This window comes from Parasteatoda tepidariorum, chromosome 12, assembly GCF_982258835.1.
Source record: "Parasteatoda tepidariorum strain Cologne lab strain chromosome 12, Ptep-v5.0, whole genome shotgun sequence".
NCBI lineage: Eukaryota > Metazoa > Arthropoda > Arachnida > Araneae > Theridiidae > Parasteatoda > Parasteatoda tepidariorum.
Genome location: NC_141766.1, coordinates 59,369,620 through 59,385,548, shown reverse-complemented (window position 1 = coordinate 59,385,548; position 15,929 = coordinate 59,369,620). Strand labels below are relative to the sequence as shown.

General features: G+C 26.8%; 1 long non-coding RNA gene across 1 annotated transcript; it reads left to right on the top strand.

The window, feature by feature from the left end:
• Nucleotides 1-2,212: 2,212 nt before the first annotated feature.
• On the top strand, nucleotides 2,213-15,544 carry LOC147801112 (uncharacterized). Its single transcript, XR_015430769.1, has 4 exons — nucleotides 2,213-2,336; nucleotides 5,370-5,445; nucleotides 9,859-9,972; nucleotides 15,439-15,544. It is a non-coding gene; the product is annotated as an uncharacterized LOC147801112 (long non-coding RNA).
• Nucleotides 15,545-15,929: the final 385 nt, after the last annotated feature.

Sequence of the window (15,929 nt, the reverse complement as noted above, 5' to 3'; positions counted from 1 at the left end):
ACAGAACACTTGAATCACGTTAAAATATCAAAAAATAAATTTAAAAAAAAATTATATAAAAAAATAATATATAAAAAAAAGAAAAAATTTGAATGTCGACCGTTGCAGGGTTTCGACCCCATGGCCCCCGGGACATCAAATCTATCTTGCTACACAGCTATACCAACTGCGCCATGCTTCACATGCCTACCCCGCGAATATTTAGCTTAAAACTCCTCCTCCCGGTTAGTAAACAAAACTTATTTTGGCCCATTGTGGACCCACTAATTGGTCTATAAAAAAATCCTTCTGTGCGATTATTCGATACTTTAAATTCTATTTTTGGGCGGAATTGGAAATTTATAGGTAAATAGTATAGGGAGTTACGGGGTGTGATGTGTGCGTACCTCCTGATATGACTTCTGTCCCTTTTTCTGCCATTATTCGCTCTTTAGCAAAGAAAAATATTTCTTTTCACATATGGAACACTTTATTCGCTTTAAAATATTGAAAAGAAGTTAAAAAAATAATATAAATTAAAATCAAAAATAAATGAAAATTATCCGAAATTTATCCGTTTATTAGCTATTATTTGCTATTTCCCAAAGAAAAAATAGTTTTTTTTTATATACAGAACACTTGATTCACGTTAAAATATCAACAAAAAAAATTTAAAAAAATAATATAAGAAAAAAGAAAAAATTTGAGTTCGACCGTTGCAAGGTTTCGAACCCATGGCCCCCGGGACATCAATCTATCTTGCCACACTGCTTTTCCAACAGCGCCTTGCTTCACATGACTACCCCGCAAATATTTAGCTTAAAGCACCTCCTCCCGGTTAGTAAACAAAACTTATTTTGGCCCATTGTGGATCCACTAATTGCTCTATAAAAAAATCCTTCAGTACAATTGTTCGATACATTAAATTCTATTTTTGGGCGGAATTTTAAATTTATAGGTTAATATTATAGGGAATTCCGGGGTGTGATGTGCGCGTGCCTCCTGTTATGACTTCTGTCCCCTTTTCAGCCATTATTTGCTCTTTAAACGTCGCACTAGAGCTGCACAATGGGCTATTGGCGCCGGTCTGGGAAACATCCCAGAGGATGATCCGAAAACTTGCCATCACAATTTTGACCCCCGCTTCGGTAGCGCGATGACCTGCGAGCGAAGTCGAGCACTTTAAGGTAGCACAGTTTAACGAGAACCAATACCGCACACCCTTCTTCACGTCATAGACAATTATTATTATTTTTTTTAATATTATTATTTGTTTGCTTCTATAAATCTTCATCATTCAGAGATAGATAATTTTAAAAATATTTAATATTTTGATTTTCTCTAAATGAAAAAGGGGGGGGGGGGCGATGTTAAAAGTTGTTCATTACTGTTTATGTAAGCTAAAAGCTAACTTTTGTTTTCTGTTAAAACTGCCGAGTTGTCATGGCAACGTTTTTATTGGTCTTTGTGGAACAAGAAATAATCGTCTGAAAATTATTATGTAAATAAAATGTTGTTCCTTTTTTACCAGAAGTTTTATTATTTAGTCAGATTTATTATTTAGATTAGAAGTAGTGAACGACAAGATATTTTACTTCCTGATAGAGTCTCCTAACAATTTGTCTTAATATTTATTGAATTCATTGTGTCTTGTCTATTCTTGTATATGTCTTATGCCTTGTCTATTTCTTGTGTATTTGACTTTATTCAATTGATTGTTTTACTTTTTTCTGATATTTGCAAATAAATTCAATAACTATTAATAATAATTTTTGTAGCATGTATGAAAATGTATTCCTCATTAAATTGTGTAACCATCAAATTGCTTCATTTAATCTTGATGAGATGAGTTAGTTGAATTTTTTGACTTGTGTAAAGAAGAAAATTTTTCTGAATATGCAATATCAGCTGTATCAAAATTTGATTCAGTCATTAACAACCTCTCAAAAAACTTATCAGAAGGTACTTAGTATTTCAAAGTTAGTGTTTAAGTTTCATTGAATAAACTCTACTTTAATAAGGCATTTTTATAAATTATGTTACTACATAATAATTTCTGTATATTTTCTCTTATATAGCTTTTGGACATTTGGTCCTGCTTTATGAGATCCAAAAAAATGGGCATAGGAGAAATTTTTTTTGTCATTGTTACCTCCTCTCAGGTAATAATTTCTTTTTATATTGTATTTCTTTGCTAACTTAAAACAAAATTCTTTGAAAGATTGAAGCCATATTAATGTACTATTTTTTTTTCAGACAATTTCGCTGAGGAATCTATATCCACTAAAGAAAAACTTTCAAGGAAAAATAAAGTTGGAGCAGCTTTTAGACGGATGATGTGTGTGTGTGGTTTTGCTGTGGGTATAATATTTTCTTCAGATTTTTCTTCCATTATCATAGCGATGGTTATAATCAGCCCAATAGTTAACAGAAAACTGAAGATTAGTTTTTAATCTTTTAACAATTCACTGATGGCATTATTATCTGGTTCTTTAGTTGATCTTACCAAAAGTTTTGTTTGGTAATTTATTTCTTATTGAAATGACTATTAACTAATTATTCCTGGGACTGTAATTAAATATTATGATTTAGATATGGATTATGCAAATTATGTTTGTAAAGAGTTTTTTCATCATTTCTGAATCTAATTTTTTTTCCTTTGTTTTATATGATTTTAGCAATACCTTTGTTTAACTATGGAATTTTATACCTAATGGCTAAATTAAAAAATGTATTTTCTATAGAAAATTTGGTTTTCATTGTGAATTTACTTTATTAATACTTTATCAGATTCTGTATAGTGTCAAGATTCTGACTAATATAATACACCAAATGAAATTTGCAACAGGTGATGCTCATTTTAATTCAGTAAAAAATCGTAAAATGTGGACAAAGAATGGTCCTATTTGATAAAAGAAACAAAATAGATAAATTTTGCATGTATTTTAAGAAAACTAATTTTATAACATTACATCTATAAAACTTGTATATCAGTCGATTCTGGTGTCAACTTTGGGCCAATGTTTAATAAGTTGGCTATCAGCTCAATATTCTATAATTTATTCAGTTGATTGTTTATATTTTTAGACGCTATTCATTATTATGACTTTTCCTGGAATTGTTAATTTCTCTAATTTTTAAAACAACCTATAATAGAGTACAACTGACATGGTTAAATGTCTTGTCCTTTTCAGAGACAATAATGACAGCTGTGGTTTATAAATTGCTTTTGAAAAGATTACAAAGTTTCTTTTTTGATTTGTCCTGCAAAAAACAGAGCAGTATGCATAAGCATTAATTAATGAGTATTGCATATTTAACGTTTTCAACATTACTTTTTTTTGGAAACCGTAAATTTTTCCTCAATTACCATTAGTCTATTTTAAAGGAAGCCATATTACTGCAAAACCACTTGTTTATATTATATCTAATAATTTATAGCTATATACTATTCACGTTCTTTGTTTTGCTGTGAAAGAGCTGATCAGTTCACATAGTCTGTTTTTGTTGTGTAATCTAGTTGTATGATATATAGCATGTAGGCATAAATTTTTATAATTTGCGTACTCAAGCAAGCTCCATATGGATTTTTAATTATATGTATATTTTAAGTTGTTAATTCTACTCAATATTAAGAAATCCAATTTTTATTTTCTGTTTATTAATTGCCATTAAAGCTGCTTTTTTAAAAAAAATTCCAATGAAAACAAATTTTTTTTTTCAATTATAAGGAATTGAAAAAATATTCCACCGTCATTCAGTTGTTATTAATGAATCAATTACTCATATTGGGAGGGGAGTAGAATATTTAGAACACCTTGCTTTGAAAATAATCATCATTGGAAAGGTATGAACTATTTTAAGTTTTGTAAATCTTAATTTAAAAAAACTAACTCTACTGAAAATTTGGTTTTTATATTTTATATATAGCTAAATGAAAACCATGATGTGATATTATCTTGATAGTTTCAAGTAAAAATTAAATTAATTTGCGCAAAACTTGTATAAGATTTTCATCTAATAATTATCTAAAATTTTCATTATAATATAATTAGATTATTTTTAAATGACACATGTTTTTAGAATATTTCTATTCATATATTTTTAAAAATAACTGAGTCAACTTATCTAAATTTGCTGGTAATCATACCTGAATAACCTAGAATAAAAATAGAATATATTTTTATTTCCAACACACTGATGTAGAAGCTACCTAATTTACTCTCCATGACTACAAAGTAAAACATTTTCACAACAGCCCATTATGGGCCAAAGGGGTCGTGGAGATTAAGACTTCACAATTTTGTAACCAACAGCATGATAGCAGCAATGTGGTCAGCATTACTATACCAGTCGTCTTTACATCCCAGACAAACTGGTATCTATCAATCTGAAACTGGGTAGGCTTCAATTCGCCATCAGCTGTTCTACTCGAATTCTTAATAATGCAGTCGTAATTCTTAATAATGCGTAATTTAATCGTTTATTTTCAAAAAGAGGGTTTCAATGCTGTATCAGTTTAAATTGTTTTAATTCTTTTAAATTTATTAGATCTTCAAAAAGGATATAAATTTTTTAGGATTTTTTTATGCTTGAAATTTTTAATTATCAACTTAATCAAAATTACAGTGATAAAAATGAAATAAGCATTTCAAAGTTTTTATCATTAAATCAAGTTTGTTCATTTATTAGTAAGTTTGATATATGTACTTCAATTCAGAATGTTTTGCTATTTGTATTTCTCAATGCAGCTATAGCTATATCTACAAAAAAAATGACCTTTCAATATTTAGTATTATAGTATTTTATATTATATTCACTCAATTCAACATTTTCTGGAGCTCAGCTTTAAATTGTCTTTCTGGTTTTTCTTTCAAATATAGTCTTAAAAAAACTAAATTATAATAATGTGGCTTCTATAGTAAATGCCCATGCCCAATGGTTTAGAGGTAGCACGTCAAAAGTCCTGGGTTCTATTTTCAGTCCAGGTAAGGTTAACTAAGCCTTTCATTGCTTTCAGTTGCTTGATAAAATGAGTGCCAAACATGCGTGAGGATTAAACTCTGAGGATTCCACATTTGGTTGACAACTCAATTGTAAAATCTGCTGCTGTAACCCAGAGCCCAGATGCCAAGAAAACCAGGATGGGTACAGTAGGTCTTTGTTCTCCTTGAGCTGTTGTACTTCTGAGTTTAGTTTAGCTTTTAAGATAATAATGTTGTTGTTTTACTCTACTGTATCTTTGCTATTTTAATTATATTTGTCAATCAAAAAATTGCTAAACCAATTACATTAAAATATCATGAATGTTTATTTTCTGATTAAAAGTTACTTTTTTATTTAGGCTTTAGAAATTACGATATCTTTTAATGTACTTATTTTTTTTACAGAAAAGATTAGTATCTTTCAAAAAGTATAGTGAGTGTCGACTATATATATTTGTTTTATCTGCTCTTAATGGTCCAGGTATGCAATTCCTTAAAATATCAAATTGTATGAATATTTATGCTTTGAGTTCCTTTATAAATTCAGTAATTTGTTGAATTTGATCATGATATTTAAAAATATTTCATAATTTTTTCAAGGGTATTTTTTTGACAATAATAAATATATTTATTTATATATTATATGTATATTGTTAAAATTATTCCGATGTATGATAGATTACATTTTATGCAGTGGAATTATTTCATATAATTAAAAAAAAGCATTTGTAAAGTCCAGTTCCATCTTGCTAAATAAGTTCTCTTCCCCTTTGAATTAATTGTTTTGAACTCATTCAAAAACTTTTAAAAATAATTTAGTATTAAATATTACAATGCCCTGTTTAGTGTTAAATATTACAATGCCCTGTTTAGTGTTAAATATTACAATGCCTATTGGAAATAAGAAAAAAATATTGCAAAGAGCTTTGCATAAGAATGAATTAAAAAAACTTTTGCAAAGTTTTATATTATTTTTATTTGATTATAAAGTGTGAGTTTAAATGTGCAAAAGAAAGAAGACTGGTTGCTTATGTCTGTAGGAGTGCAAATCGTAGCATTATTTCACATTTCAGTCAAAAGAAAAACATGTTATTATGTTTTATTTTATTTGAATTACATAAAATGATGAATAATTCCATAACAACTGCATTTTTCAGTTACTGGATTTTAATATACAAATGACTTTAATTAACATATTATTTGAATTAAAACACTGATATCTTTCACAAAATTAGTAGTTGGTGCACTAAGAGTCTAGTTGAAAATTGCATTTTTTTAAAATTAAAATGTTTTTATTTGGTCAAAAGTTTCAAAGAGCATGCATTTCTGAAATTAATAGTTTTTGAAAAATAGTTTTTGAACACAATGTTAACACACAGAAGAAAAAAAAAGAATATATCTTGTGACACCCATTCCTCTAAAAGTATTTTGAACATAGTTCAAATGTTGCATTACCATCAGTATGTTTTGATATATTATTGCATATATACTCTTTCTGGCTAATAAAATTACATTACTTTTGATAAGTAATGCTATATATTGTTAATATATTGATTAATTGTCTTCCTACTTTATAAATTCAAAAGTTATATTGGCAAAATATGTGAAATAAAAAAGAAATCTTTTTATATTTTAAAATGAAAATTTTGTAATAATGGGAATGTGTACACTAATATTCAGAATGGTTATCTCATAAAATTCCCGGCAAAATTAAATTCCTACTGCACTTTAGCATCCAAATAGAGTCTTGGTGCTACCATCTAGTGTGGCAGAAACTAGACGTCCAAATTAACATGGCCAACGGTATCTCACCCATTGTGGTGGTCCTGAAAAAGTGGATACCACTTCTGGAGAACGCACTAGGTCTGCTCATCGGCAAGACTGACAGGGTTGCCACAGCACAGGAAGAACAGGGAAAACCTGGAAAATACAGGGAATTTAAAAATCATTTAAAATAACAGGGAAAGTGCAGGGAATTTTAATTTTTTCTTTACAAACTGGGAAAATACAGGGAATTTTGTTTCTTATTTTTGTCTTTTAAAAAATGGTGACCACTCTATGCGGGATATTTAATCATGTTTTTTCAGCCATACTAAATTATTTAATTTACTATAGTATTATTTAAGTGTGTTCAGCTGTTTTTACAGCAATTAAAGCTAGTAAATATAGTTAGCCCAATATAACTCACACAAGAGCACAGTAATTGTTGTTTCCTCTTAATATATTGTGTATAATATGTACAGGGAAAACACAGGGAATTTTTTTTTCAGATTTGAGTGGCAACCCTGACTGATTGTGCAGCTCATTGGAAAAAAAAAAGTATTCTCATAAAAATTCTCATGGTAAAATAAGTTTAATATAATGATACAATAAAATCAATACAATTTATTTTAATGATTACTGTTCCTATGCAATGTAATTTACGAAATAGATTATTTCTAAATAAAGTTGAAACAGAATATGTATCTATATTTAAGACAAAATAAATGGCAGTTGATATTTTTTCAATTGGCTTTCTATATCTTTATTATTCTATAGAGATTTAATAACTTTTTTAAAAATTTTGGTTTGGAAAATAGAATGTCTGTTTTTAAAAGCTATTTGTTTTAAAGTGAAAAATAGTGTGCTACTATATTTTATTTTTTAAAAATGTAGTTGTATGCTACCATATTTTTGACTTTTAAAAATTTAATTTCAGCATAAGAGGTACATTGGTTAAGGTATTATAATTTTTCTCCTTATTAAAATATTGATTGCTAAAATAAATAATAAATTTAACCTTTTACTTGAAATTAAACTTACCAAAGAAATTTTAAATAATATGTTGAACAAGAATTTAAATTGCACAAATTATAGAGCTAAATCTTGCTAGGTAGTTAGCATCTTTATTTATATTCTTCTATCCGAATTAACATTGTAACATAAAGAAAGTTATTTAATACTTATTTTAAATTTCATTAATGTTTGCCTAGTATCATGCTACAAATGAATATACTTATTGTTTTGTATACATTTACTTTAAGCTTATTTAAAGATGATGAAATGGCCAATTTTTTCAATGTGGTGAAAAAACTTGATTTCTTGTGTGATTTAAAAGAAAAGTTAATATAAATTTTTTATGCTGCATACTGTAATAATTCTTATTGCATTTAGACATGATTGGAATGTTTTTATATGCATGTATTTAATGTAAAACTTATTTATTCACCCCTTGTATATTTTATGATTTGTAATGTATATTCGGTATATGATTAGTATTTTATAAAATAAAAATACCAGTATTTTGCAGAGATACACTGCCCTGGTATATACCCTGCACCTGGTATATGTGTAAAATTTGACTATGAAGGAACGGTTTTTTCATCAGAAAGGCCAGACCGTCTGATACGCCGCACAAAATTGTATTACAATCGATCGCTAAATTAACGCATCTGTTTCAAATAAAAAGTTATAAGCAAAATAAATTATTAGACTTTTGAAAATCATTAAAATAATTACTAAATCTACTATAAATTAATATATGCATTCTTACTTAAAACTAGAAATTATGTAATTTGATAATTTTCATCACAACTTTTCAAATGTATGCAAAATTGTACCAGGTACAATTGTTTACAATTTAAATTGAACCCAATCACAAATGTATTACGTTAATAAATGTCAATTTAAAATACTCTTATTTTATGTAAGCCAAATGATTAAGAACCCAAATATAATTAAAATGAGTTGTCAAAATACAATAAATTTCTGCTCACGTCGCTTTATCGCAATTAATGTAATAATCTGATTTGAAGTACCTAAATATTATTAAATCAAATGATTCAATGAAGTAAAATAAGTCCTGTTTGACTTAAATTGTACAATAAAACAATCATGAAAGCATCCCTTTTTTTACTACTAATTTTAAATTTCTAAAATTTTAACCTATCAAATGATAACAGCTAAAAACTTTAAAAAAAATAGTTTTAAAAATAGATGAATAATTGCCCAAAATTAAAGCATTAAATGATCGTGAATGTGTTATTTCTTTTAATAATAAAGTTCATCTTCACCTGAAAGTGGGAAAAAACTTGACCTTTAAAATTTAACCATTTCACCCAACTCATTTGATTGGATATTTTTCTTTCACTTTTTTTCTTCACACCTGCAGCAGAAAAAAGGTGGAATCATACTTCCGTTGAGCTTTATAAGAGACTATTAGCAGAGTGATTGCGAGAGGGGAATTCACCGACGACTTTTTTGTGTGAAGGGTAGAACGTATGTTGCACTATTGATACATTCTTGCAAACTGTTTTACACATCCATTGTTAATTTTTTAAATTATTATTGATCATAAAATATTAAAATAGATTGCTGCAAAAGATAAAGAGATGAAGAAAAATAATGAAATTTTGGAGAATCAATTGAACAAAATTGAATTTTCTAGCTCAAGTAGTTTAAAAAAAACAAACAAATACTGTACAGGCTGCCCCATTAAGTACGCAGTGCATACCAAAGTTTAATGTTTATAAATCATAAATGCCATGGTATGCTCTGCAAAATTACGGTATGTCTATCCAAGTTTTTTTTTATGCATTTAGAAAAAGTATCTTTTCTTTTTTAACTACTTGAAAATCTTATGTTTTAAGGGTAAATTATGTTTAAAATTATTTGTTAAATTTTATAAATGATTGAATTGAAGGGCTTAGCTACCATGTATCTTGAGCCCATCAGTTTTATTAGCAAAAATTAATAAGTTTTAAAACTCTTCTCGCTTTTATAAGTAATTAGTATTAGTGGAAGTCATAAGCATTTTTTGTAGCTTATGCTTTTCAAGTTATTTTTTGTCAGCTTTTTAAAACTTATTTTTGCTAATTAAAAATATTTCTACTAAATTTAATTTATTTCATTTCAGGTTAAAGAGGATGCTTCTGACTACAGTTTCTTATACTGGCACTGTGCAGTTTTCCCTACTTATGTTGCTGATTTGTATGACAATGGCACTGACATATGATCAAACCTGATACAGGCATGTAGATTTTGTTGTTATTTCATTAATGCTCTGCATGTGTATATATGTCTATATAATATAGCATAATAAATAAATACAAAAAGGACAAAAAAAAAACAAAGAAAATTAAGAAAAACAATAAGTTTTATGTTTTAATACGTTTTTTTTGTTGCCTTTTTTGTATTAATTTATTATGCTATGTTTTAGTGATCATATTTAATGCAGCTTAGCTCTTAATGTTATCTACTATTAACTTACTTTCATTTTCCTTCTGCTTCAGTTTATTAATTCTTTTTTCTAATTTCGTGTGCTTGGGATGTTGTGTGTGTTTAGGGCGTTGCTCTATGAGCCTATTTTTATGGATTGAAACAGTTATAACAATTTTGTGCCTGGTAAAAAATATGTTCAATGTTTAAAAAAATATTTTTCACTATTTAAATTATTCTTCATGTTGTACCCAGTACAAAGAGCCTAATTCAGAGGGGAAATTTGGATAGACATCTTGCTACTCTGGAAGCTAAAGATTTTTTGAATTACATTCCATGCCTGCCAAGTCTCCTGTTTTTTAATGAGGAATCCTGTATTTTATAACTGTCTCCTGTTTACCTGTATATTCTCAAATTTCTCCATATTTGTTGAAGAAATTTTGAAAGTAACTTTTTGCCGATAAAATAATTGATAATGGCAAAAATACTTCTCTTATTCCTCAACAGATGGTGCTATTGCCAGGCAGTATGTTGAGTGCTTGTATTTTAAGTAATTATAAATATTGCTTTAAAAAAAATCTTATTTTGAGATTAAAAATTATATACAAATTTTTTATTTCAACTAACAGTAACTGCTTTTAATATTTTCAATTTTATATCTTTCTCTTTTTGAGTTACTTGATTTTGCATGATGTATCAAAACTTTATTTGTAGCCTAAAATATGTCCCTAGTAAAACCTCTGCTATTTTATTTCACCAATGTTGGCAGGTATGACATTCAATGTCTGAAATTTTACTGGCTTATAAAGCATGTGGTGTTAAAAGGTGCAAAACTTGCCCTAATATTGACCACAAACATACGCTTCTTAATAACGATAGCTCCAATTCTTTTTGTAAAAGTAAAAATTTTATTTATATGTAAACCTGTGGTTTTTATAATATGAAATATGTTGGACAAACCAATAACTCTCGTAATATTTGAATTAATCAACACCCTTCTGATAACAGTAATAAAATTATCAATAATCTGGAATTGAATCATTATAGGGAACATAATTTTCACAGTGTCAAGATTAATAATTTAGATATAGTAGAAGATTTAGATTTAAGACTACAAAAAGAAAATTACTACAGACTTTTATACAAAACAATTTTGCTGTATGGGCTAAACGATACCTTCCAACATACACAGATTAACTTTAATAACTCCTCAACTTCTTCATATAAAAGATAAGCGTACAAATCGAGGTAAACGGAGATCAAGACGTAATCGAAACTCTCTTAATAGTGACAAATTAAATTTAAATTTCATTTCTAAAATGGAAGAAGATTTTAATAAACATTATAATATTAAACCAATTAAAGATTTTATTTTCCCCCTTAAAAATAATGATGTATATAAGCTTCAAGATCTTATTATTAGCTTTTCTTTTATTAATTTACATTACTTTGTTTCGAACTTGTAAAAGCTAAAATGAGTAAAATTTCCCCAAATAAAAAGAAAAATTTAGATAATTAATATTTTGCTAACTTTCAAAATTCTATTTTCAATAAGATCAAATTTCATAATACTTTTGAAAATGAATTTCCATTAAAAGAATTTCACATAATTGAAACCTTTAAATATAATCTCTTGGTAGAACTATATTTAATTATAATGATGTTATCAAAAAAGATTAAAATTTTATTGATAAACATAAACATATTATTACTGGTAATTTAAATATTATAGAGAACTTAGGAATTTAATGATAAAAGGCACAAAATTTAGACCCATTTACCATATATCAATTAATAAATTTCTAAAATACTTTCTTAATGATCTCAATAGTTTTTGTTGAAAGATATCAAATAGATTCTTTTTACCTTTAAGTATGTTAACAGAATGGAAATAGGTTGTTTATTATTACTTTAAAAACTTTGTTTTTAATAATAAGGATAATTTAAATAACTGTAACAATTCAACAAATTTTTCTATAATTGTTCAATAAATAAAGCAACTACAAAAACATTTTATATTTTCCCCATAGACAAAGCTAACCGTAACTATCCAATCTTCTGTAAAAAATTCTATATTGCACTTTTAAATACGGAGTTGAAAAATAGTAAAAATTTTTGGCTTTATATAAGAGATTAAAAATTAAAATTAGCAATATACAATTTCCTTACTTAATTATCAATCCTAAATTTCATAAAATTCCTATAAAACTTAGAACAATCCCATGTCACTAATACTTACCTAATTAAATCTGGCACCATTTTCTCTAACTCCACTTAAATAAAATTATTAAAAATATTATTAAAGAAGGTTTTTCTTGGATTATCACTAACAATCAACCGATTTTAGAATTTATTAAACATATTAAAATTAATTATATTGTGACTTTTGATTTCCAGGATCTTTTCAATAGCATTCCCCTTTCTAAACTAAAAGATGTACTTTTGAATTTTTACTATGATTTTAAAAATATCCTTAGTCATGATTTTGTTCATTGGGAAATTCTAATTAATTTTTGTATTTTTAATAATTATTTTTGCGATGACAAAGATATTTTTCTTTAAATTGATGGAATACCACAAGGATCCAATTTTTCATCTCTCTTATCTAACTTATTTTTGCACTGTTAGTAAAAAAATTATACTCTTAATATTAAATTTGTTTTTAGATTTATTGCTGATTTAATTATCTATAATTTTCAAGATTATACTATTTTATTAAACAACATTTACCCCGAGGAATTATTTTTGCTTTGTAATAATGATGATAATATTAATTTCAATTTTTTGGATTTGGGTATTATAAAAGAAGAAAATATCTGCTTTGTGGATTTGTAAAATAAAAGAAATGATTTTAACTTTAATATAAATAAACTAATTACTTAGAATTCTAAGAACATCTATTTAAATACCATTTTTAATCAAGTGAATAGAATTGAATGAATATGCAGTAATGTTTATTTATCCAAAAAACAAATAGAAAAACTCTTTCAAAATTTATTAGAAAAAAAAACAATGGACAACAACTAAAGTAATTCTATATAAAATCATTTAGTTAATTGTATATTATTGTAAATAAATTTACTAAAAAACTTCTTTGTTAATTTATATAATTTTTACCATGTGCAAATCCATGACAAAAATTATTTGCAAAACAGGCAATTCATGTTTTTTTCTCTTTCCTTTTTTATTTTTTTCTTAAATAGAAGTTAATTTTCTAAAATTATTAATTATTAACTTCTTTAAATTATCCAGTATAATATTACCTTGTGCATATCTGTTTTCGGGCCCATCCTTGGTAACTAACAAATCAAACGCACTTCACTACTGCAGTAAGAATCCACTATAAAACAAAACCCTCTATTTATGCTTTTACCTCAATTTGAGCTTTTGTTTTCATATTTTGTAATCTGGCAATCTTATTGTAAAAATATTTTAAATCATTCTTGAAAAAATTCCCATTCATGTAAGTTCAATTGAATTCGATATTTGCTTTATAGATTTTGTTTTATGTTTTATTCTGTTTTTCATTTTATTTTCTGTTTTTGCGTGATATTTTTACTTAATGTGTTCTATTTTATTTGTTGTAATTTTTTGTAAATTTTTCTTTTAATTGCTCCTCACACTATTGTATTGATATATTTTGCTTTGGCTATATTGATACAATATTGGAAAACACTCCTTTCTGCGGATATAATCGCGTGAGCTGATGAAAAGATTATTTACGGCGTTTTATTAATTTCCCCCCTTTTTTTGGATTTTTTTTCTCTTGGATTTTTATTATTAAAATTTTTCTTTTTCCCTTTTTTAATTGTTCTATAATTTTTTCCATGTTTTCTCTACATTTTGAACTAAAAAAAAAAAAAAAAAACTTATGAATTAAAATTTAAAATAATATTTTTTATGGATTTAGATCTTAAATGATTCCTGAAATGATCATTAATGCTCGTATGCCACTATTCTTTTTGTCACCTTTACAGTCTATAGGAATCTTGAAATTTTTTTTTTATCAGGGAAAAAATTTATAGAACTAAAATGTGATGAGACTGCAGTGTTGTATGTTGGAAGCATTGCTCGGGAATCTGTTGTGTAGTGATCATCTGCATGCCAAAAGAAAAATTATAATTTGCTAATGCACAAGTCTACTCATATCGTGCCTTTTTGCAACTGAGTAGTGTAAAAGTGTGTAAAAAATAATCAGTAGCAACTAGTTAACTGATCCCAGCAAATTTAATTTTATGCTATTAAAAATAATTTCAGCGTAGCTCATAGCCCAATCAACTCTTACTGATGAATTCGTTAAGAGAAATAATAGCTAAAATTTTTGTAAGACAAATTCATCTATAAATTCTGATTGGGAATAAGATCTATAGAGTTCTGTCCAGATCTGGATACAGATCTACAAGTTTATTTATTAATTGTTCTTATCTCTTCAGTTTTTTTAAAAGTATGTCGAGCATTCTATATCAAAATATAATGAATAAAATGTAACAATTTATTTCTAGTTTTCTTTTCTTCCTTAGTTAATAAAACCTCAATGATTATTATGCAAATTTTATAGTAATTTTTACCTGATAAGTATTTCAATTCACCCCTATTTGTTGTGTAGTGTATCTACCACTACAACAGAACAACTACCCAGTCACCAATGTGGGGGAGAAGTTATCGCAGATGTCAACCTTCGCCCATGAAAAGCCACCCCACCATAGAATCGAATTAACATGTTTTATATGCTAGTGAAATGGAATTGTATTTTTGTAGTGGTAGATTCACTACAGTTGCATTCACTACAGTTCTGTAGTTAGTGGTGTGCTGAGATATTTCATTAATGATTATAAATATGCTGACATAATTTAAATTCCGAAAATATACCAATAAGCAATCATATGTAAGTAAAATAACTAAAAATACTTTTCACGTCTAGTTTTTTTTTTCTTCATAAACTTCCACCAATGAAGGTTACCGCTCAAGTTTTGAACATAAATGACACCTGTAAGTAGTTTATGACCATAACTGGACAAATGGTGCATTTTGATTATCTTCTAAGATTAGGTTTAAGGAGTGCTTGAACTTGAAATATGTAACATTGTTGTAGAATCTGTTTCGTATATGTGATGTAAATGTAAATAATGCAAAACAGAACAAACAAACAAACAAAATTGACTGCAATTTTGTTTTATTATTTAGTAATTTATATTATATCTGTTTTGCTTTGTATATTAGATTTAAAATCTTATAAATGTTGATGTAGTTTTGTTTCACTTGTAAATTTTTTTTCCAGTATATGGTATCAGCATTGCATGACAGTGTCTGGTCAATATTATCATCTCATCATGAATATACTCCTGAGGCTCGGCTGTTTGCATTTCAGAAGAAAATTTACCTTACTATAAAGAAAGTTAGTATTTGAAAGTTTTTTTTCTTTTAAATTAAAAGAATGTTCAAAATTCAAATATTTTTATTAATGAATTAATTGTTCACTTTTCATTTCCTTTGTTCTCCAAACCTTTTTTCTTGCTAGAAAATATAATGTGTGCTTGTCTTAATATCACTTTTTTTTTTAAAAAAAATTGACTCTTATTTTGTTTTTTCAGGAAACGTATAGTTAATCTTCTATTTTTTAATAAGTAGCAATAATTATTGAGTAGTTAATAGCTTAGAAATGATAATTTAAAATAAATTGGGTAATAAAAAATTTTCTTTAAAGAGACTTACTAAAAGTTGGGGAAAAAAACTGAAAACTTATAAGAAAGTTCTTTAAATTTGGCAATG